General features: G+C 38.2%; 1 non-coding gene across 1 annotated transcript; it reads right to left on the bottom strand.

The window, feature by feature from the left end:
• Nucleotides 1–1,038: 1,038 nt before the first annotated feature.
• Nucleotides 1,039–1,142, bottom strand: LOC116878855. Its single transcript, XR_004384897.1, has one exon. It is a non-coding gene; the product is annotated as a U6 spliceosomal RNA (small nuclear RNA).
• Between the last annotated feature and the right edge of the window lie 23,247 nt (nt 1,143–24,389).

The raw sequence follows: 24,389 nt of genomic DNA, 5'->3' as shown, positions 1-24,389 counted from the left end.
AAAGGTATGAGGAAAGGACTGAACTTTGAAGACTTGTTTTTTTCACTGAATCCCAGAGCTGAAGTACAAATGCAGGGAATCCTTCAGCAACCTTACTTTTAATTTACTCAATTCCTATAAACTCATCTCCTACCAATTTGCCATCATATATACTTTAATAAATTTTCTCTGGCCAAAAATAGTATTTTTACTCCATTTGGGCTTTTAAATTATGGCAATTTTTAATAATGAGAATTATATATATTTTTTTATTTTTTTTTAAAGATTTTATTTATTTATTTGACAGATCACAAGTAGGCAGAGAGGCAGAGAGAGAGAGAGAGGAGGAAGCAGGCTCCCTGCTGAGCAGAGAGCCCGATGCAGGGCTTGATCCCAGAACCCTGAGATCATGACCTGAGCCGAAGGCAGAGGCTTAACCCACTGAGCCACCCAGGTGCCCCTGAGAATTATATTTTAAAGAAGAGCAATTTCTTACAGTGGTATTCAGACTTTAGGAACCCACAGAGTGTTTCCATTTTAATTTACTCATTTCTAGAAAAAGAAAGTCATTCTACCCATCCTCATCCTACCCACTCAGAGTGCGAGGATAAAGCTTTTATTATTCTAAAATTGCCTCTAGATTCTGGAGAAGAAGGTGATCCCATATGACCCCAGTGCTCTATCTTTATTTCTGCATTTTTATATAAGATCACCACCCAATGAAAGGAACCAAAGAGCAACTTCACAAATTAACGTCAACCTAACCTTCTAACATTGAGGCTTGCCATTTATTTCAACTAAGGTGCTACCACTAATTTGAGCCCTTATTTTCTCTGTGCAAATATTTTAGTCCGTATGATTATATTTTATTTCTTCCTAGTATCAATGAAGAAATGGTCAATCCTTCCAAAGCCAAGATATACTTGCAATCAACATATTAGGTCTTAAAATTATCCATCAATAAAAATCAATTAGAAAACTAAACAAAGTATTATTTACTTAATTATCTCTATTCTCCTTGGTAGAATGGCCTTTCACCATATGCTGTAGGGAAGAGACAAACCTTCGGAAGGCTTCACAAATCTATGTTTCGTCCCCGTGCAGGGGCCATGCCAATCCCCATATTATTCCAATTTTAGCACATGTGCTGCCAAAGTGAGTACAAGATAGAAATATAAGGAAAGCAGCAGAATTTCTGATATCAATTTATTTCCCCTTCCTTTAATCTTGCTGCCTTTTTTTTTAATTAGAAAGATTTATTTATTATCATTTTTTTTACCCTCCCCTCTTTAAAAAAAAAAAAAAATCCCACTGCATTAACTGTATTGAGTACAAGAAGCCAGTGGGAAATTAATTCTTTAATAATACAACAGACAGAAAAGCAGTCACTCCGGTGCCCAAAAGCAATTACTGGAAGTGGTCAGAACCAGGAGATCAACTTCCTTGGTCTGATTGGTAAGGCAGTCTGGGAAGGCAAATGTCAATTACCAGCATAGCCAGGAAAGAAATGATTAAAAATATGCAGACAATAAAAGTATCAAGGAAAAGCTTGTTGGACTGAGCTATGTTCAACATGAGAACTTTCTAGGTAAGTGGAAAATAGGAGACAATTGGAGTACTACATGGAGGTGAGGTTTCAGCCCGATTAGTTATTTAAACCGATGTGCCTATGGATGGTTCCAGACCTCCACATGATCATCCCAGCCAAAAGGAAGCTGAAGAGGTATTAAAACAAAACAAAACAAAACAAAAAAACACACACACACAAAAAAACCCCACCATGATACTGCCATAGTCCATGATGCCAGGATCACCTGAGACAGGTTTTGGAGAAAGAAGAGAATAAAAAGAAAATATGCTACTTTTAAAACTACCATAACAACAACTACAACTCATTTGTAAATGACAAGAAGAAAATAGTTTAACAGGTGTTCCTGCCTGTAAGAATTGACACAAGCCAACTCTCAGGAGTACTTTTCCAGAAAGAAGAAATGGCCCAACACAACTGGGAGTTTACCAAACAATCAACTTGACTTTTCAAAATATGTTTGAGTGCTACAAATGGACAAAACGTAGCAAAACCCCTATAATTGTTCTTTACAACATTACTCTATGAGTAACTTGATCAATTTAAGAGATAACCTTGATTTCTCAGAGACCGTATATAAGATTGGGGCAGAACTCAGAATGAATGAGGAGACATAAGAGTTCACATAAAAGAAAAATGCAATGAAGTCTTTAAAAAGTCCCAAATTACCTGCTACAGAAATCACATTTATAGGAAATACTTGGATCAGCATTTCTAATGAAGCTTCCTAGAGCAGAGGCTGGATTACTGATGGGATGACCCTGGTGGTTCAGAGTCAACCTCCAGGCTTTCAAGTCCAAAAACCAGAAGTCTTTAGTAAACTAGAGAATGCACTCTCCATGATAAAGTCCTGCTAACCGACTTTACACACGACAGATCTATGTACTTCTGATCACAATACCTCAAAGACCATTCATTAATTTAAAACCAGCAATTAAGTACCAATGTTCCTTTCCAAAGCTTCCCTTATTCCAGATTCAGCCAGAAAGATTAAGAAGTCAGACTTTGAGGGCGCCTGGGTGGCTCAGTGGGTTAAGCCTCTGCCTTAGGCTCAGGTCATGATCTCAGGGTCCTGGGATCGAGCCCCGCATCGGGTTCTCTGCTCAGCAGGGAGCCTGCTTCCCCCCCCACCCGCCTGCCTCTCTGCCTACTTGTGATCTCTGTCAAATAAATAAATGAAATCTTGAAAAAAAAAAAAAAAAAGAAGTCAGACTTTGAGCTGTGAGTGCCCCAGTATGAATCCCAGCTTTGCCACTTCCTAACAATTTGGCACTGAGCACGTTTCTTAGTCTCTATGGAATCAAGTTCCTTCACTTCACCAGCGAAGCCAAGAACAGCTTCCACTCCAGAGTGCTATTATAAAAATTAAATGAACAAATACATATAAAGCTCCAAGGACAGTGTCTGACACACAGTAGCAATCAACCACTTTGAGTGGTTATTAGCAAGATTTTTAAGAATCCACATTTTTCCAGCAGTAAGTATGAAATGGAAGTATGAAATGAAAGACCCAAGGCAGTAGAGTGGTGGTAGTGGTAGTCTTCCATACGCTGAGTCACTGAGTTTCTAATAAAGCTGAATTAACAAGTGTGTTTTTATCTCCCCAATCCAGAGTCTTCCTTAATGGAGCAGCACTCACCAAAAAATCAGGGAGACCGTCACTTTGTGAATCTCAATTTTTCAGGCTTTCCGCTTTTCTCCATCAAAACCATTCCTGCCTTAGATGAGTTAATATCACTGATTAAATTTCATTCAAGTGTGAGACCCTTGGGGCTTAGAGACATTATATATTGATTGAATCAATCAAACTGCCAGAGTTTCAGAAGCACTGTTAGAACCTATATCCTATCCTTTTAGATGTCAGGTTTCAAGGCTACAGCAAACCCTGTCCCTGTCCTGTTCCACATCACCTCAGCCCACCTGACTTTACCCCAGATAGGCAAGCTCTCGATATGTCTGCATTGTTCTTCTCTACCTGAGGGCTTAAAATAATTACACTTTTTTTTTTTTAGATTTTTTATTTATTTATTTGACAGACAGAAATCAGAAGTAGGCAGAGAGGCAGGCAGAGAGAGAGAGGAGGAAGCAGTCTCCCCGCTGAGCAGAGAGTCCGATGCGGGGCTCGATCCCAGGACCCTGGGATCATGACCCGAGCCGAAGGCCTTAACCCACTGAGCCACCCAGGTGCCCCAAAATAATTACACTTTTAAGTCATCGTTGGAACTATGGCATTAAGTAGGAGAAAATATGTGATCACCTAGGTATGTCCCTGTATCTAGTCAAAATAACCAAACACAAAATCATATTTATCTCCTGAAACTTCCAAATCTTCCTTTTGGCCACTCTTCTGAGTACGTGTCCCAACATACCAACCCATTTTTATAGGGCTCAATCCTCAGCTAAGAAAGGTTTTAAATCTTAATTGTCTAAAATGCTTGTCTCTAAACATGATGTATCCAGACAGCAAATAACAAAAACAAAAAAACAACTGAGCATTCATCCCCAGAATATGTTTTTATATACTAATGACATACATGTACCATTATAAACAATGTTATTTCAATATAAACAGACATTTGAAAGGATGTGATAGCCAAATATTAATAGAAGTTAAATTTTAATTTGACATCCCAATCATTTTATACACAGTCCAGGGTGAACCTACCCTGATTTAGAGAGCACTGCTTAAAGTGTATGGTACACAACATACTGCAACTCCTAAATTTCAAAGTCAAAAAATTTTGAAGATGCAACTTTATCGAAATCATGGTAGGATACATGGGGTACCACTTCATTACTGACCAGTGGAGTAGAAGCCTGGATTTCCCATTTGGCCTCTGTTGACACTCTGGGGGAGGATTCCTCACTATTACTGAGTGGACGTGAGAATTCCAGCTCCGCATAAGGTGTCCACCAACCTCCTCAGCTGGAACAGGTAGAAATGCCTCATCACTGATCCCCACATGGCCTTCACTAACAGCCCAGGGGTAGGTAATGGCCTTGTTACTGCTGTGGTGGTACAAGTCCTGGCTGTCCATTGGGCCTTCTGTCACACCATCCCAATGGGAAGAGGGAAGGCTGTCTCTTTCTTACCATATGGGGATGAAAGTCTGTTTCACTACTCAGCATAGTGAAACAACTTTGGTGGGGAGGTGGAAGAACCCCATTACAGCTGGGCAAGGGTTGAAGTCTAGGCTTCTCGACTTGGCCTTTGTTATATGGATGGCCATGTTTTCTGTTTGCTTCATTTTGTTTTCCCTGTGGCGTCTGATTGTAGCAGAGTGGCTATTGCCTAAAATTTTTTGGATTTACAGGTTGCCCCTTTCTTGGTCCTCTGACTTGAAAACACGGGTTTTTATTTGGGCCATTTATGTCTGTGCTTGTTGGCATTTACCAGTTACCTACATCTTCCCTCCTATCTGAGATGTAGCAGCCAACAAAAAACCCAGGACACTCACCAACACAGCAGTCCTTGAATTTCAAAACTGCATATTCTGCCTTCTTCTCTGTACCTTACAGAGTCTTCTTACATTGTTCAATACATAATGTCTAGAGTTTCTAGTTATTTTTAGTGGGAGGGGGAAAGGTGCATATTTCCAGGAGTGGAAATAGGATTTGCTTTGTGTGAGATATTTAACCTCCTTGTGTCTCAATTTGTTCAAAACGATGATAATAATCACATCAACCTTGCAGAGTTGTTGAAATAATTGTTAATTTTTTTTAAGTTAGCCTGGCATGTCATATACTCCCCAAGGACAACTGTGTAAAAGGGGTTACTGAAAGTGCTGCTTTTATGAAAAAATCAGTATAGTGTTATTTCTGTGACACACTAGGGTCACCCCTCTGAGCTCCATGTTATACACTCTCTAAAGCAGACACCTGTAGATGGTGTTTCTAAGAGAACTTGTTGCACAAATGAATTAGTGTTGAAAAAGTTATCCTGCAGCATGGCACATTCTAGTTACAAAACAAAACAAAAAAACAAAAAACATTCTAAAAAGTGAAAAAGACAGCTATTATTACACCAGTAATGACATCAGGTTTTTGACTCTGATATCAGTAATTATGGATGCAACTGACTAAGGCAGTTACTGGATATACCACATATATCATTGGATATACCAATGAATAAGGGCATTGGTGAAATGGAGTGACAGAAAAGAGGAGTTTCTTTGAAGACAAAAGTAAGGCACTCTAAATTTGAGCTAAATTTTAGATAAAAACAAAGTTGCTGTGATTATTAAGAGCAGTCATAATAATATTGTAGAAGATGTGTAAACACATTAGACCCTGTTTTCATAACTTTAGAGTCAATTACATCCCAAGAAACCTCGGTCTCTTTCCTAAAAATAATTAAAAGTCGGTTAAATTAGTTAAATCTTTTCTTGAGATTATGTTCAAGAAAATACCAAAAATAAGATCACATTAATAAATTTTTTTAAAAGTAGAAAATTTTTCCCCTCTCCCATACCTCAGCAGCATCTGGAGTTTCCTGTCCACTTCCCAACACTTGTTCTATTTTTATCATTTTTTCTTCCACAAAGAAAGCCCTGGCTTATTTCCTTTCTTCTCCAATTTTCTTTAAGACAGACTCTATAAAGTAAAGGGGAGGTAGCAAATTCTCTTCTGTTAGTATTACACTTTGGGTCATCTCCCTCATGCGAATCCCGTAATTTTCAATGCTAAAGTTATTAGATACAAATGTAAATTTCTTCCCACAATGAGGCAATATCATGTTGCATTTGAGCAAATTTTTAAGGAGGGAAGGGTAGAAATGAGTGTATAATGTGTATGAGCACAAACTTGGTAACAAGACAAGCGGGGTTCAACTTTTGGCTTTACTACTTTTTATCTTTGTGCCTTTGGCTCCATGTCTACACAACCTCTTCTGTAAAATAAGGAAAATAATGAAACAGAGCTGTTAAAAGATTAAATGACTCAGTACATATAAATAACTTAATACCTACCACAGGGGAAATGTTAATTTAATATATCTACTGTAATACTTACTAAATGTTTGATTCCTGGGATGCCTGGGTGGCTTAGTCGGTGAGCCTTTGCCTTCTGCTCAGGTCATGATCCATGCATCCTGAGGTCAAGCCCCAAGTTGAGTCAGGTTCCCTGCTCAGTGAGGAGTCTGCTTCTCCCTCTCCTTCTGCCCCTTCCCCTGCTCATGCTCTCTCTTACTCACTCTAACAAATAAATTTTTTTTTTTTTAAAAAGTTTGATTCCATTAAATCACACTGACCTGATCATGTCCTTTTACTCCATTTGCACTGATAAAAATCAAACTCATTGGAAATCAGTTTTAAAAACTTGCATGTCAAAAATTGACTTCTTATATGTTGAAAAGGAAGACCTTAGTGAAATGAAAGATTTAAGCCCAAGGAAGTGATCTCTTAATAGGCAAACAGATAAAATAATTCTAGACTAAGGGAACCTGGGTAGCTCAGTGAGTTAAGCCTCTGCCTTCAGCTCAGGTCATGGTCTCAGGGTTCTGGGATCAAGCCCCACATCGGGCTCTCCGTTCAGTGGGGAGTCTACTTCTCCCTCTCTCTCTGCCTGCCTCTCTGCCTACTTGTGATCTCTGTCAAATAAATAAATAAAATCTTAAAAAAAAAATAAATAATCCTATACTAGCAGGTACACTGACAACCTCTATGAAACAAGGCCATCCTCACAAACTATTAAGTGATAGATGGCATAAACAGAGAATCCCTCCCAACTTCAAAAATCCAGAGGCCCATAGTTTATTCTAAAACCATTTACACAAAAAGTTGATGTTAACAAAAGAAAAAAGATGCTACCACTGAGTTTCACAATTATTTAGACATTGCTCAGGTGCAAGCAAATGAACAGTATTCCAAGAGCAAGAGAATGGCAGGGCATCAGGTTGTCTATTTATGAACAATCAGACTGATTGGGTCACCTCTATTAATTTATAAAATTAATTTATATTTTTTATTTTCTACTTATTTAGGGTAAGTGGATTAGGTTAATCTATAGCCATGATACCACATAGTTAGACCTTTAGAAGTAATAAAATATGACCATCGGTGATAATGATGAGGATTATAATACTAATTATCATGATGGTGACAAGAGCAATTAGAGAGATGTCATTAACAGATTTCGGTGTGACTACTTAGTAAACCAAATGACCCGTACAGCTTGGCAGAGGTTTTCTCCCTATGAACTCACACACACTTATTTACCATGTTATTTTATGCAGGAAAACCACTGACAAAGAGATTGAAAATAAGGTCACCACAGGATAACTGGCCGAGAAGAAGGTGGGCTGGGTATGGAGAGATGAGTGCTTGGCCCAATGGCTCCTTGGCTGCCCAACATTGAAAAGGAGTAAACACCATTATCTCACACAGTCCTGGGGATCAAGGATGGCAGATACAATTTAAAGCTCTCTCTGTACAGCAAAAAAATAAAACTGTATTTTCTTATCAGTGTGATTGTGTGAGATAATGATAATTTAATTTCAGTCTGTTTATTTATTAATTGTCTACAGACTCAGAAAGAACCTCCCTCACAAAAAGCCATTCTCAACAAAGTAGGCAGGCAGAGAGATTTCTCCCAGCTGCTCTCAGCTGTGCTCAGATCGTTCAAGTGAATTACTGGAAACAATGGATACTGAGAATAAAAGAAAAATGATTGGAGAGAATAGAAGTTGATAGCATTGAAATAAAAACCTTCCAGTGGGGAAGACCTCTGTGGAACTGCATGTCTTTGCATATTTCCCCAAGGAGAGAAGTAAAGAAATGGTTTTGGCTATGAGATGCATTTTAAAACTGTAAAATAAAAGGATCATGTATCAAACCGAATTGTGTTGGCTTAGAGACATATTACTTCTTTGCACGATTCTGCATTCCCTACAATATTTTTCATATTTATTCATTTACTTTATTCCTCCCCTAGCATTTCTCTACCTAATATGGATGAATGGATGGATGGATGGATGGTAGACAGAGTGATGATTTATCGGTATTGACTCAGTTACACATAAATCTAAACTCCTAATCACTTAAAATCCTTAATGAATCCTGAAAATAGCTGTAAAATATTTTCCCTCATCATCATTTCTAAAATGCTTTGTAATTTAGAGCGTGCTGCGTTATTGTTGGACCATTCATTCAGGGCACCTACTGCTCAACCGCCCAGTATTTCCATAAATTCATTTGTTATTGTTAGAGCACAAATAAAAGCCTTATATTGTCATAAGTACAAGAAATCCATACCAAGCAAAAGTTGGTGACTCCATTCCCAGCACCTGGTCACAAGATAGCACTATTTCAGATGAACACTGAAATAGCATGGGTACAGATGACATTGTATGATGAGCTCTATTTATGGGAATAACTTATTATTGGAAAGATGAATGGGGGTTAAAGAGAGAGAACTAGTAAATAAGGAAACAAGTAACTTTTAATAATGGTTTTAAATGCAATCCTTGCCTTACAAGAGAATGTAAGTTGCAGTCACAGAAAAAGAGCTGTACTTAAAAACTTTTCCAAAAAAATAAATAAATAAATAAAAACACCTTTTCATTTAGACCTGTTGTGCATCCTGACAAGGCAAGCCCAAAGTTTTAAAACCTGCTTTCATCTATCACAGCTAACCAATATAAAAATCTCGCCATGTTCCAAAATGAATTTCACTCTTTGGGGCAGGTATACCTATAGCCTTCAGTTTCCACATTGCTGTCGCTTTCCGAGTTATCCCATCATGCCCCAGATTTAAAGGCATTATGGCAAATCAGTGGTAAGTATAAAATAGAAGCTAATTTTTGCAATCATAAAAACTCATTAGACAATATGATTTGAATCAAGATAAACCATGAGTCTTTTTGCTTTTTTAGAACACAATCTATTTCAAGGAATTTAAATAGTCTCTTGTGGTAAATAGTTGGGACCATTCCAATAAGAGAAAGTAATGCTGCCTAAGATTTTGTTGACTAAGAAAAAGTGTCCTACCCAATGTCTTGTTATGCAACAACTGTATGACTTCTGCTTAGTGATGTGAAGTGGGAATGGCAATCTAGGATCCCAGGACACTTCAAGAACAAGGGACTCTGCGTTTCAGACCAGCTGCACGGCTTTTGGGAGCGCACCTTTCAAGGAGACGCTGCAGTCCATGCTGATTTCTTCTCAAAAGATGCCACCAAGTCCACCTCTTGCTGCTTCCATACCTGCTTCCCCAAGCACGACCTCACTTTCCCCATCTCTTCACAGAATTTGTATCCAGGGAGATTCAAAGGTCTTCTCTCATTCTGATTTATTTCACCACATGATTAATAGGAGTAAACACACACAGAAGACCGATGTTGTGACTGGTATTCTCAATGCTTGGAATATGTGAGCTCACTTAATCCTTTGTGGTGAAAACTATTATTACTTTCACATTACAGAGGAGGAAACTGAGGCACAAAGGGCTAAGTGTGCTACCATGAGTCACTCAGCCAGGGAGAAATGTAGCCAGTATTTCAACTTAGGCAGTCTGTGTTCAGAATTCACTCTTCAGCACTACTCTTTTTTCCTTGAGACGAATGACACTAGGGTGTCCAGAAAATATACAGGACACCCAGTTAACATTTCGTATCAGATAAACAGCCTTTGTTAGTATAAATATGTCTCGTATATTGCCTGAAACATCCTTATACTTAAAATTCATTTTTTAGGGGCGCCTGGGTGGCTCAGTGGGTTAAGCCGCTGCCTTCGGCTCAGGTCATGATCTCAGGGTCCTGGGATCGAGTCCCGCATCGGGCTCTCTGCTCAGCAGGGAGCCTGCTTCCCTCTCTCTCTCTCTCTACCTGCCTCTCCATCTACTTGTGATCTCTGTCTGTCAAATAAATAAATAAAATCTTTAAAAAAAAAAATTCATTTTTTAAAGCTAATATTCAACTATTATTGGGTGCCTGTATTTTATTTGATGAATGTGGCAACCAAATTGGGGACTGTCACTTACATGACTTTTCCGAGTAACGCCCTTTCCCCTACATTATCCTCACAGCCTTCATCAGTGGTTTGGCAATTGCCGAGTTTTTTCCTAATCCATCACCTCAGGCTGCATTAGCTGCCTGCTTTATGACAAAGCTTTGGCGAAAGTTCTCAGTATTATAGATCAGGGCTCAGGAAACTTTTTCTGAAAAGGGCCAGATAATAAGTTTCAGGTGCTATGGGTCATACAGTCTCTGTCTCAACGAGTCAACTCTTCCAATACAGCAGGAAAGCCACAGACAATACAGAAACCAACAAATGTGGCTATGTCCCAATAAAACTTTATTTACAGTAATAGGCAGCAGTTCCTATTTGACCCATGAACACTGAGTTACTGATCCCTGCCATAGGGGATCCCTGGCAGACTTGGGGAGGTGAGTTCCCCATCGGAAAGCAATCAATCCAACCAAAAGATACCACTAGAACATAAGCTCTCTCTCCAAGTTATCTGCTGTTTAGTGAAAGAAATCATCAGTGGAGAAATTGCCCCTCAATATCTTCCAAAATAGGGCCAGCCTGTGTCTCATAGGATAGTCACACCATCATAGGAAAGAGGTCTAAGCTGATGTCACCTGAAGGAAAGGCAGATCTTGGGTCTTGCAGCGGGTTTTTTTGTGCCCCCTGAGATGAAGCTATCTCTAATTTCCTGGTCTTCTGTTTTCATGTCCACACTACCCAAAGTAGCCTGTCTCCTTTTATCTTCTATTTCCTCTCTTCTTCCCTTTAATTTACTTAATGGTATGCAGTTAAAGCTATTTGCCTATTGTTTTACTTGTTCTGTTTCTATTACATTTAAGACCTTAAAGGCAAATTCCTGACCTTCTGTGTCCCAAAAATCTCACAGTTCCCCAAATCCTTCCTGACTGCCAAATCCAGAGGCTTGCCCGTGTTCCATACCCTGCTTGATCATTCTGCCATGTTTACAACTTCGAGTTGCTTGCTTCTCAGATCCCTGTCCTTCCCTGGGACCTGAGATTGAGTTCTTCCATCGTTCTCTTCTTCCCTCTGTGACCACACTCTGTGGTCTAGAGTTATATCTAGAGACTGTGACCAGTCTCTAGATATAACTGTCTACACTCAGGCCAGAGAATTCTCACTGTCCTTTGAGGTGGACTCTCTTCCCTTTCTGGTAGAATTTGTGCTGGCCCAGTGACTTACACTAACCAGTGGAATGAAGCAGAAATGGAACTGTGTCAGTTCCAGAACTCGTCCTTCAGAAACCTGGTAGCTTCTGCTTCCACTCTCTGAGTGCCTAGAGCTACCATGACTGCTGCCCAAGAGATAATCACACAGATAAAGCAAACTCAGTCTATCCTGTTAAGGGCTGAAATGTGTCTTCCTCCCCACCGCCCCAGTTTCTCTGTTGAAGCCCAACCCCTAGTACCTCAGAATGCTCTTGGATTTGGGGCGTATGGCCTTTAAAGAGCTAATAAAGTTAAAATGGGGCTCTTGGGTAGGCCCTAATCCAATTTGACCCGTATTCTTATAAGAAGAAGAAATATGGATGCACAGAGACTCTAAGGGTGTGCTTACGGAGGTGGGACCACATGAGGACACAGGAAGAAGGCAGCCATCTGCAGGCCAAGAGAGAGGCCTCAGAAGAATCCAAACCAGCCGACACCTGGATCTTGGACTTTCAGCCTGCAGACGTATGGGAAAATAAATTTTTGTTGATCAAGCCACCCAGTCTGTTGTATTTGGTTATGGCAGCCCAAGTAAATTAAGATGTATCCTAAACCTTGCTAATCGAACCCATACAGCACCACTTGCTTTGCAATCTGCTTCTCCTCCAATAGTCTGTATACCACAAGTACACTGATGGCAGCCTACTTTGCTACTGTCTGTTCCCCATTTAAACTCTAGCCACTATCATGTTCTTATAACATACACAAATATAAATTCATGTGGATTAGCAATCCAAATGTGAAGAGCTAAAATTTTAAGCTTTTAGAAGAAATAAAAGAGAATATATTTTATCATCTCAGTATAAGGGAGGAATTTCTAAGTCAAAGATAACACAAGCCATAATGAAAATCATAAATAAAGTTAACTACATCAAAATAAAATATCTTAGTATGAGAAAATTGGCCATAAACAAAGTGAAAAAAGTCATATACTTGAGGAAAATATCAGTAACATGTATAATGGATAAAAACAATATTTGGATGATATTAAAAACTCACTTAAAGAAGTAATAAGATTAAAAATCTAATTGAAAAATGAGCAAAACAAATAAATGGAAAGTTTGCAGTAGTAGAAACTTAAGTGTATAATAAAACTCATCTCACTAGTAATCTAGGAAACACAAAATTAAAAACCACATGGTATACCATTTCAACAAATTAGATTCACACCTTAATGAAAATAGAGACAAATTCAAGGTTTGGTGAGGATGTAGCTTAAGTGGAATGCATATACACTGTTAAGGGGAAAACCAATTGTCAATAAATACAACAAATTTGAAAAGATGCATATTCTATGACCCAGCAACCACTCTTGGCTTAGAAATGGATTTTCAGTTATTACTCTACACTATAATTGCCTCAGGAGCTTTTTGTTTGTTTTAGCTTTAGTACTAGTACCTAATCCCTGCCCCACAAAGAATGAATAAGAATCTCTAAGGGTGAGGCTCAGACAAGGATGAGAGGCACTGAAATCGCCACCCATTGCTGACACCAAATATCCCTGAAAACATTTCCCATAGGTGCCCAAGGAGACGCATATAAGAATACCCATTGCAATATGATCGATCATAGCTAACAACTGAAAACAAAGTCAATGTCCTTTGTCAGGAAAATGAATTAATAATTTGTGACATAGTCACACTGGAATATTCCAGAGCAGCTAAAATTAACAAACTAGTCTTGTATAATTCAATATGAATAACCTCTAAAACACAGTTTTAACTAAAAATGTATTTGAAACTATATGTGTACTAATACTAGAAATTTAAAAATACATGGTTAGTACTATTTTTATAGCTACTTAACATACAGAAACTTTTGGGGAATGAAAAATAACAAAGCTGTACAACAGAATAGTGATTAATTCTGATGAAGAGCAAAGGGGACTGAATTAGAGAGGAAATGAAGGAGGCTTTGAGCTCTACCATACCTTTAAAATGTTATTTAAAGTCCAGACTCTAAGATTGCTAATGTGGCAAAATATTGAGAGTTGATTGAACCGGGTAGTGGTGCTGTATTCTGTATTTGAAATATTTCAAAAAACAGAAGGAAAGAGGAAGGGGCGGGGAGGAAGGAGGGAGATACTTGGAGGAGGCCAGTCTTCAGAAATTAGGCCAAAGATAAAGGGTATTTTTACTACAAAAGTTGCACTGAAAGTCAGTTTAACTTTAAGAAATTCACATTCAATTTTGAATCCATCCTCCTTGAGAACCACCACAGTAAGGTTTTGAACAATATGCATGGAGAGTGTACCTTTTATGGCTCTTTCCACCCTATACTACCAAATCCCCTAAATCCAGTGACTAAGGTAGGTATGAACTACCCAGCCTTGATGATCTCAGAGAGACAGAGTTTGAAAAGATCCTCGTAACTAACATACACATTAAGATCAAAACTGTTTCTTCATAGGTACTTGGGCCTAAAGCCTCTGCCTTTAGATCACATTTTGGTAGAAAAGTGATACTGTTCTTTGACGTTCTCATGAACTTCTCCATTAAGATTGCTTGGTTAGTCTTATTATTTTGCTTCTCAGGGTCTTTATGAGACTTTTGTCTTCCCACCAAAAATTTTGACTCTTCATTGAAACCAACCTTTTTCTCTCAAGCAAGAGTTGGTTGGTACCTCTTCTTTAGTGATTACCTAAGTTGATCATATTTTTGTTACTGAATTTTCAAAAGTGTAGTCAAACCACTGCTCTCCTCATTGCTTCTCCACACCCACTATAAACCGCTTGAGAGCAGGAATCATGGCTCCTTTCTGGGCAGCATCTCCATGTCTCCTCCTAACCTACACCCACACAGCCTGCATTTTCCAAAGTATCTTGCCAACGCCTCTTCCTCAAGTTGTTACCACACTGGTTTATTCATTCATTTGGGGCGGCTTACACTTTAACCAGTTCTCTGCTCTTTATGATCTTTTTGTGGCCTTTCCTATTTCTTATTTCATAATTTTAACTGATTCCTACAATAAGCTTTCCCTCCTCTGAATATCTATGGGACTTGTTCATAACCTTGGATTTGATGTTTGTTATAATGGTTACGTCTTGATGCATACAAGTTAGATCTTCATAAAGGAACAGAATCTTCTTTCCTTTCTCTCTCCACATCCTCAATGACCCAGAATTTCTCAAAGTGCCACCCTGACCACATGCATTCAAATAACCTGGGGCTACTTTCCATAAAGTTTATTTTTAGCCTCCCTTCCAAAATCTCTGGTTTCAGCATAGAAAGAATTGAGGCTCACACTAATGTATTAGGTACCTTTATGATAAGAACTTTATATATTCTAACAAATTCAATCCTAATAATAACTCTATTTAAAAGGGTATTACTACCCTTATTTTACAGCTGAGAAACTGAAAATTACAAAGTGTATAGCACAGTTTTTGAAGTCAGATTGCCAGGGTTCAAGTCTCAATTTGATTACTTAATAGCTTTGTGGTTTAGAGGCAGGCTTTTAGTATTTCTCTGTGTAAGTTTCTTCTTTTCAAGTACGCATTTAAAAATGACAGCTAGCTCATGGAAGTGCTGTGAGGGCCAAATGAGAACAGAAAAGTTTTGTGAAAAATGCTCTAACACACAAGAGTCCTCAATAAATCTTAGCTTGGGAGATCACTGAATCCCACATTAAGCAACAGAAGAATTGGGATTTATCTTGGAGCAGGGCTCAGAAATTTTTGTATCAAGGGCCAGAGAGTAAATACGATAGGCTCTGTAGATCACGCACTGTTTCAACTACTCAACTCCACCCCAGTAGCAGAAAAGCAGTCAGTAAAGAGTTGCCTGGGTGGCTCAGGGTGTTTAGTGTCTGATGTTTGGTTTTGGCTCAGGTCAGGATCTCCATGCAGGGAGATGGTGCTCTGTGCTTTGGAGCTCCATGCTCAGCGGGGATTCTGCTTCCCCTCTCCTTCTGGCCCCACCCCCACTCTCTCTTTCTCTCTCTGAAATAAGTAAATCCTAAGAAAAGAAGAGAAAGGAAAGGAAAGGAAAGGAAAGGAAAAGAAAAGAAACGAAACGAAACGAAAAGAAAAGAAAAGAAAAGAAGCCATTAAGAAAATGTTTTAAAAAATTGCTGTGGATGTATTCAGATAAAACTTCATTTATGGACACTGAAAGTTGAATTTTATGTAACTTGCAGAAGTCACTGAATAGTCCTCTGAATTTTTTTAACCATTAAAAAAATACCAAAAAACCCACCCTTCTTAGCCCCCAGCTAGTAGAAAAACAAGCAATGGCCAGATTTGGCCAAGAGACTATAGTTTATGGACCCCCACCTTTAACTATCACGTTTCAAAGCTTCTGATACAACACAGATGCCTAAGTGAACTTTGAATGCAAAAGCTACTTAGCAAGTATTTAATCATTAATACTATAATTTTTGAGGTTTCTGCTTCAATATCTTAATGCTTCTGTAAGAAGAAATTAAGCAAAATAGAATCCCTTATCATCCTTTGGTTCTGTATCCTCTGAGCCACTCACACTCTAGCTGAACCCTTAATTCATTAACCACCTCTTCTCAAAATCATCCTCTTCTCTTCCTACCTCCATCAGCCTCTTTCCCTGAGATACTCAAATTGAGATACAATGGCAAGATCATCAGGTATCACAATGACTTGTATCAATTTGTCACTTACTAGCTCTTTCCTTCAATTAATCCAGAATGTCCTTTTAAAAGAAGGGCTCTGAGAGACTAAGCCTGCCTACCTCACTGAGACTCAAGCTATGCTTCCTGGGGCTCACTGAATGCACAGCTTGCCCATTGCCTTTCGGAGATCTATCCATTAAATTGCAGGCAAGGCGATACAAGCAGAATTTGCTGGCAACTGTGAAACCAGTGAATAAACATAATGAAACCAGCATAACTGAATAAAAAGTCCAAGATTACTTTGATTCCATGATGTCACCCACACTGGGATCTGGACAGAAAGGGTGACATAAGAGTAGTAGGACGCATGATTGCTAGACCACCATTTGGCTATCACTGATTCATTTACATCAATATTTAGATCATTCTAGTATCTAAGTAGCTAAGCTAATGTAATACTGAATACAGGTGTGATTGAGAGGCTTGAATGTAAGAGTATATAAAAGATTCTAATTAATTTTATAGAAGAAAATAATGCAGTGAAGTCTTAACAAATCAGATATGGCATGCATTTGGAAAGAAACTTTGGACCTAGGCAGAATTTTGAAATTGAATCTCAGCATCTCCTCTTCTTTTAGAGGCAAGAGAAAACCTTTACTCCCCTTCAAACAATGTGAAGAAATCCCTCACCCTCCCGGAGCACTGTGCTGTTCATCTCACCTGTGCCATCACAACTCAGTAGCTGGTTTTTTGATTCAAGTGCTGTCTCTGCAAATCCCTAGGTGCCACCATCCAAAGACCAAAAGCCAGGGTGATCTGATACCTCTCAAAGAATTGGATTTCTTAGCACAGAGTATTTCAACATGGTCTCTGCTCTCTCATTAGACACAGACATTTAAGATGAATGGTTTTTAAATGATAACCATAGTGAATACTAATGCCTCCCAGTGCAGAATTATCATAAATATACAAATGTCTTCTTCACATTCCTATCCAGCATGAACTAGGGCCTACCAAGAAGAAATCTTTAAAAAAAAAAAAAAAAAAGAACTTAAAAATCTCCTTTCCATATTATGGTTTAAAGTTCGGAAGGCTAAACTCAAGGCCTAACTTCAAATCACTGTTCTATCTCCTGTGGGGGCTTCATTCATTTATCTTTGACTATAATTAGCCATGGTCAGATTTAGTGTTATTATTGACATTCTGGCATATTATGTGATATCTTCATTAAGCACTGTGTGTTAACATAGAAAGTAATGGTTCCTTATTCCCTTTCCCCAGTCATATTACTTAACCTATGACCAATCCTATGTACTCACCTGACTTTCTGCTCTGGTCTAATCAAAGACAAAGGAAAGGAAGAGTCTCTGGGTGATAACAGGCAGAAAGGAAGCCAGTTAGTTTCGACTAGCAAATGTAAAAAGATTAGCAATACAGTTTATTCTCCGTCCTGGACTGTCATCTGAGTTGAGACTAAAGAATGGCAATGATAAATGGGCCCAAAATTCTCTAAATCCCAAAACCTTTTGTGAAGCTTTCTCCTGAATTACCTTTGTTTTGACCCAAAGTGTCTCATCTTGTAGACACATTCTCTCTTTTCCTCATCTCACCCTGCTAAATTAACCAAACATCTGTCTACAACAGATTCAATTTAGATGGCATTTAACTCAATACCTTGGAGTATAGTTGAATCAACTATAATCTATAAAATCCTTAAAGGCAAAGGATTCTTCGTGTTCATAGTACACTGCTTGACAGAGAACTGATGCTCAAAAAATCTGGCTGGCTGACTGAATAAACTTATCAGCCAATCCATTCAGTCCAGTAAGAACTCTATGACTAATCCATGACTTGACAGAACTGCCTAGCTGAACTGATTGATTTCCTTCTCTCTAATCAAGGCAGACAGAGTACTTGGATCTGCTGTGTGCATGTTTAGATAAAGATTCAGGATGTCCCAGTTAGGCTTCTACTCATCCTGATCATGTCCCACACTCGTGTCTGCTGCCCTTGAACTCATATTTCTAACCATTATTACAAAGTTAATAAAGGGAATATTAAAAAGTTGGATCATTAAATTTCTTACAGGCATAATAAAGCTCTTATTTTCATGCCTGTAAAAGGTATCTAATTTCTATTTCATTTTTCTTCTGAGTTCTTCAAATGTACCATAGGCTTTACTTTATTGGTTTTTGGTTTCCTCATTACAGACAAAGTGCTTTGATAGCATAGGGTGGAATGAAATCTGCCCAAGGCCAAACAGATAGCTTTAGAACTCAGGTGCCCTGGCTTGGCTTTCAGTTCAATACTTTAAAAAAATAATAATAATAATAATAATAATAATAATAAAACTTTAAAAATAATAATAATAGAAATATTTTTCTGATTTTTTTAGAATCATCTGGAAAAAAAGAGTTGGTTTGTAAAATTTTATTTATATACACTGAGAAACTATTACACATGGAATCTTTCAACTCCCTCAAATTTCAAAATTATTTTGGATATCTCAATATTTTTATAATTGAGATTATCCTCTTCTTGTCTCGATATGTAGAGATCCTAAGCCAAAACATCCAGTTTATACTAAATACTCATCACTATAACATTATCTCTTTTACTCAAGAGATTACATGGTCCTCTCTAGGAAAGAGAAATCCATATTGTTAATTAATACTAATATTTTAATTCTGTATAGAGCTTTACAAGCCAAACAAAAACATTAAGTAAAAGGATATGGGCACCACGGCAAAGAGAACCATAAACACAAATAAACTCCTGTCGGGCAGGCCCACACAGCACAGCAGATAAACCAAACCACTATTTGAAGCACTGTTTTTTTTCTGACATGATCCAGGTCTGACAAATGCCTCAGTTTATATTCAGGATTTGGTTTTGTTTCAAGAAAGCAAAATAACATTTTCAAGGTGGTCTATCAGCATGTTTTCAAAAACTACAGACTAAAGCTACACTTTCTATATTAACAACTCATTGTCTGGTAAATGCCCTATTCACCAAGAGATGCCATATTCTGGTGGTATTCACCAAAAGCCACCAGACCTTTTTCACTGTCCTGGCCCTACCTCTAAGAATATATTCTAGGTCAGCTGTAGAGACTTGAAGAAAACTTCTTAGTAATTTTCCTTATTTACCTCATTTTAATTTTCTTTTCAGTAAAAGATTCCTCAGAAATGCTACCCACAGTTAGTTATGTACTTCCAACTCCTTCATGTTAACTAGAGAACAATATGCCTTAACAGAGAAGAACTGTAGGGGGCTGGCCATGAGCCATGAGGACTTTTCCCAGACTCCTTTGCCTGAAACCATGGGCCCAATCACAAACCAATCACCTGAATCTAGGCAGATCCTGTTGACAAAGACACTGTCTGGTTCTTACTGCTTTATCAGCCCTGACTGATCACTATTTTCTTTATGTGGACTTAGCAAGTACTAGTTAGTGAGTCCTGGATGCAAATCACACTACGGAGAATTTTTTTTTTTTAAATTTTTAATTTTTTTTTTTTTTTTGCCTCAGGCAGAAGTAAATTCAATGAAAGGCTAGGAGGCATTCTGATACACCAACAGATTATAACTAAACCAACCTTTATTAGAGTACCCCCAGATATCCAGCTCCAGCGGGAATTCACTGAAGGGCCCTGGACTGGTCACATCGCAGATCTAAATCTCAGTTTCCACACCTTTTTCCTAGGGACTATACCACCTCCTGCTTTACTTACAGCATTGTGGTACTGATGCCTTGAGCTAAGGTAGGCACAACTGCTGTAAAAGGTCAAAGGCAGGGGCGACTGGATGGCTCAGTGGGTTAAAGCCTCTGCCTTCGGCTCAGGTCATGATCCCAGGGTCCTGGGATTGAGCCCCGCGTCGGGCTCTCTGCTCAGCGGGAGCCTGCTTCCTCCTCTCTCTGCCTGCCTCTCTGCCTATCTGCCTACTTGTGATCTCTGTCTGTCAAATAAATAAAATCTTAAAAAAAAAAAAAAGGTCAAAGGCATTATGCAAACAGGAGATGGACCCTAGGGAATGCTCAGTCCGGTTCCTACATACACCCCTCAAACAGAAGTGATGGTGTCACAGAAACTGAGGATTCGGTGAGAACTTTGTGAACACCTAGTTTAACATACTTTCTTCACAGATAGAGAACAGAGACCCAGAGAGAGTAAATTCTTTATCTGAGATATAATGGTCTAACTGGTACTAAAAGCCCCATCATCTGAGGCCCAGATCAATGCCTAGTTAAGAAGGCTCATCTTAGCATCACATGCCAGCATGCTTAATTTCAAGAATAGTGAGTCATGTGTGTAAAAACAATCTATTCCTATGTCGAGTCATACAATCCACAGGTATAAAATCAACTACATATACAAATTAGAAGAAAGTATGGAGTTTAGGTACCAAAGAAAAAGGCAGGAGGTAAAAGGGAACTTTGAAAGTTTATCAAAATACAAGACCAATGCCCTGTATCTCAGAAACAAAGCAAAAAACTCTGCTCCAAAAAAAGGTTTCTCTGTAAGTTTTAGCCAATGGATGCCTTTTAGGTTTTCTTTCCTCATACTTTCTTGGATCATGATAAAAAACTTATTAACTTGGATTATAAAAAGAGAGATACCTACGGGATGTGAGAAAGTTATTATCTTCTTTAATTCTGGAAGTTTCTGCCCAGATACCCACTACCTGTCCACATACATACACATACATACACAGGAGTACAGGGAGGGACACAGGACATAGGGAGAGATTTTCAGTTCAGCTATTTTGAGAGTCTCCCTTCTGCTTCTCCCAGTCAATAAAACATAAAATACTATTATGTCTCTTTATCAACACAAAGATATCTAGAGCAACTCACAGACTGTCTTACTGGAAACATTTTTTGTTTGGTGGCATCAGATCAATCATTTTTAAAAGAAGTTTTTTTCTCATTTTGTTCCTTCCAACATCCCTTCTTTGCAAGTGTATGATATTAGCTCTTAAAAAATAAAGATTACGCTATATGAGTCTTTGGTTAGTAACTGTTTGCCATAATAATGCTGATAATACCCAGGCCAGAGATGTCAGAGATGTTCAGACAATCCCACGCACCAATATAAACATAGGGTATCAGATATTCTCTAAATGATTTTAGTCACAAACAAAATGTGAGAAATTAAGTAAATCTCACTGGGGGTTCTACAGTGAAGATCTTAATTGTCAGTATGTCCTAGCAACAACAATTTTCACATCACGTATTAAATACCGTGTAAACTTGAGTGGAAATAAATAGTGCACAGTCTAGATTTGTCCAAACGATGGAACCAGAGAATATTTTTGTAGATCTTGAAACCATTTTTTGGTATTTTACATAACAAGCAAAATATAGCTATTTTAGTTAGCAATTTAAACCACATTATGATGAATTTAGCACTTGCACATTAAATAAATGAAGAGGTTAATGTATTTGTTGATGTGTATGAAACATGGGACAATTCAAGTACATTGAAAAGTATACATATTAAGGTCAGATATCCATATTTCCAGACTGTTCCATTTCTAGTATCCTTCTCAGGGACATTTGAGTCACTCTACCCTGCTAGCCGTCTACAAGTTCAACACCTAGGAACTGTGTTATCTTGAGCAATTATTTGATCTCAGTGAGTTGAAGTCTCACATCTTTAAATAGGAATAAACTACCAGCTTCGCAGACTTGTGAGAATTAAGTGATATGTAGTAGTGACCGGAATGTTGGATGTAAGTAGGTGCTCAGTACTGGGAGTCAGAATTGTAATCTCCCTCCTGAGGTCATGTCAGGAGTATTAAAGGATGAAACCTCATTTCCGATGCAAGAGTTAAGCTCATAGCATGCCCCCTTCTAAACGGTTTCTCTGAATACAACAAAGCCTGTTAGCTCAAAGGGTTAAAGTACACAAGAGCTACACTGATTAAGAAGATAAATGCTAAAACATAATGAACAATGAATACAAATTTACAAAAGAAAAAAATACTACTTACCAATAGTACTAAAAAAAAAAAATTAAAGTACAAACATGCAAAAACCAAAGAAAAGGAAAATAAACAAGCAGGGATGCATCATTCTTGCCCATTTTTTTGTTTTGTTTTGTTTTGTTTTTAAGATTTTATTTATTTATTTGACAGAGATCACAAGTAGGCACAGAAGCAGTCAGAGAGAGAGAGAGAGAAGCAGGCTCCCCGCTGAGCAGAGAGCCCGATGTGGGGCTCAATCCCAGGACCCTGAGATCATGACCTGAGCCAAAGGCAGAGGCTTAACCCACTGAGCCACCCAGGTGCCCCTTGCCCATTTGTTTTATCAGAATTTTTCTAAAATTGTAACACACATGGGGCATCTGGGTGGCTCAATCAGTTAAGGTCTGACTCTTGGTTTCAGCTCAGGTTGTGTTCTTAGTGTCATGAGATCGGTGCTCAGGGTGGAGTCTGCTGGAGATTCTCTCCCTCTCCTGCTCATCTGCTCTTTTTTTTTTTTTTCTTTAAGATTTTATTTATTTGACAGAGAGATCACAAGTAGGCAGAGAGGCAGGCAGAGAGAGAGAGGGAGAAGCAGGCTCCCCGATGAGCAGAGAGCCCTATGAGGGGCTCGATCCAGGACCTTGAGAGATCATGACCTGAGTTGAAGGCAGAGGCTCAATCCACTGAGCCACCCAGGTGCCCCATCATCTGCTCTTTCTAAAATAAGTAAATTAATCTTGAAAAAATAAAATTATAACACAGCGTAGGTGAAACTATGAGAAAAAGTATACAGGAACACAAGGCTGTTGGCATTTGGTCAAGCCTTCTTAAAAAAAACAAGCTGAATGTATAAAACATGAATACCTTCAGACTCTTTGACCTATTCTCTAACATTTGGAATTATTTTCTTAGCTTTTCTAATGTTTTATTTCTAAAATTTGAAAACAGTTATATTCACAAAAACACCCTTCAATGCATAAACTATAGTAACACCAAAGTGGACATGAATTATGTCCAACAAAGAAAGATTGATAAAGTAAGTATTTCATTATTCATTCAAGATGTATTTACTGACATGTCAGGCCCTATTTTAAGGGCTCGGGAGAGAGTATTAAGGAAGACAGTCAAGTCTCTGCGGTCATGAAACTTGTATTTTAATAGAAAATAAATGAGCAACTGAATAAGCAAAATTAGTCACTATAGCACTAATCAGTATGAATGTGATAATTCTGTGAAGCACAGTAGAATGTCAGCTAACATAGATGAAATCATCTGGGAGGTGATATGGAAGAATTAAATTCCAAGAGTGAACCAGACAGCTATAAGCAATCTACAGAACACCATGTGATCATGGAAAGTTAGAGAAAAGATGCACAGAACACAAAACACAGAACATGGAGTAACTTAAGCAACTTAAACAGTTCATTCTTATGTAGAAGAAATGCATAAACTTAGCAATAGTAGTGGAACTAGTACGATGGGGGTATGGGTGTTTTTCATTTTATTTCCATGTTGTTGGGTTTTCTTTTTAGTTTAAAACTGTATTATATTCATGTGAAAAATGCAGAAATGTAAATAGAATTTAACACACAAAGAGAAGATCATGTGTCTCATCAGTGCTTTTCATATCAGAGTGCCTGCCGTGGTATTTGAGGCAAACATATGTTTAATACATGTTGTTTTAATTATGGTGTTCTTAAATGCATACACACACACACACGCACAAACTGAACTAATAATAAACGGAATCCTCAAACATCCTATTAATCATAGTAATTTTTTAACACTTCTCTTGCTACACCACTCGAATTTCCTTCCCACAATCATCTACTAAGACGCTAACAACAAATCCATCATAATTTTCACATTGCACTCTCTTTTTTTAATCAACATCACTTTCTGGTAAATAGGCATCCTGCTAGAAAGCAGTAAGTATGTTTTCAAAATGATCTCTCCCACTCATATATCATTTCACATCACTTGCTCATCCCTCTCTTTCCCTACAACCACAAATATTGGAAATAAAAATGTAGGATTCTTATGAACACTCGTAAGCATACATGGCATGTCTGTCAG

The sequence above is a fragment of the Lontra canadensis genome, unplaced genomic scaffold (genome assembly GCF_010015895.1).
Source record: "Lontra canadensis isolate GAN:19392208 unplaced genomic scaffold, GSC_riverotter_1.0 scaffold2, whole genome shotgun sequence".
Lineage (NCBI taxonomy): Eukaryota > Metazoa > Chordata > Mammalia > Carnivora > Mustelidae > Lontra > Lontra canadensis.
Note: the sequence above shows the minus strand (reverse complement) of the source record. Positions and strands in the feature narration are given on the sequence as shown.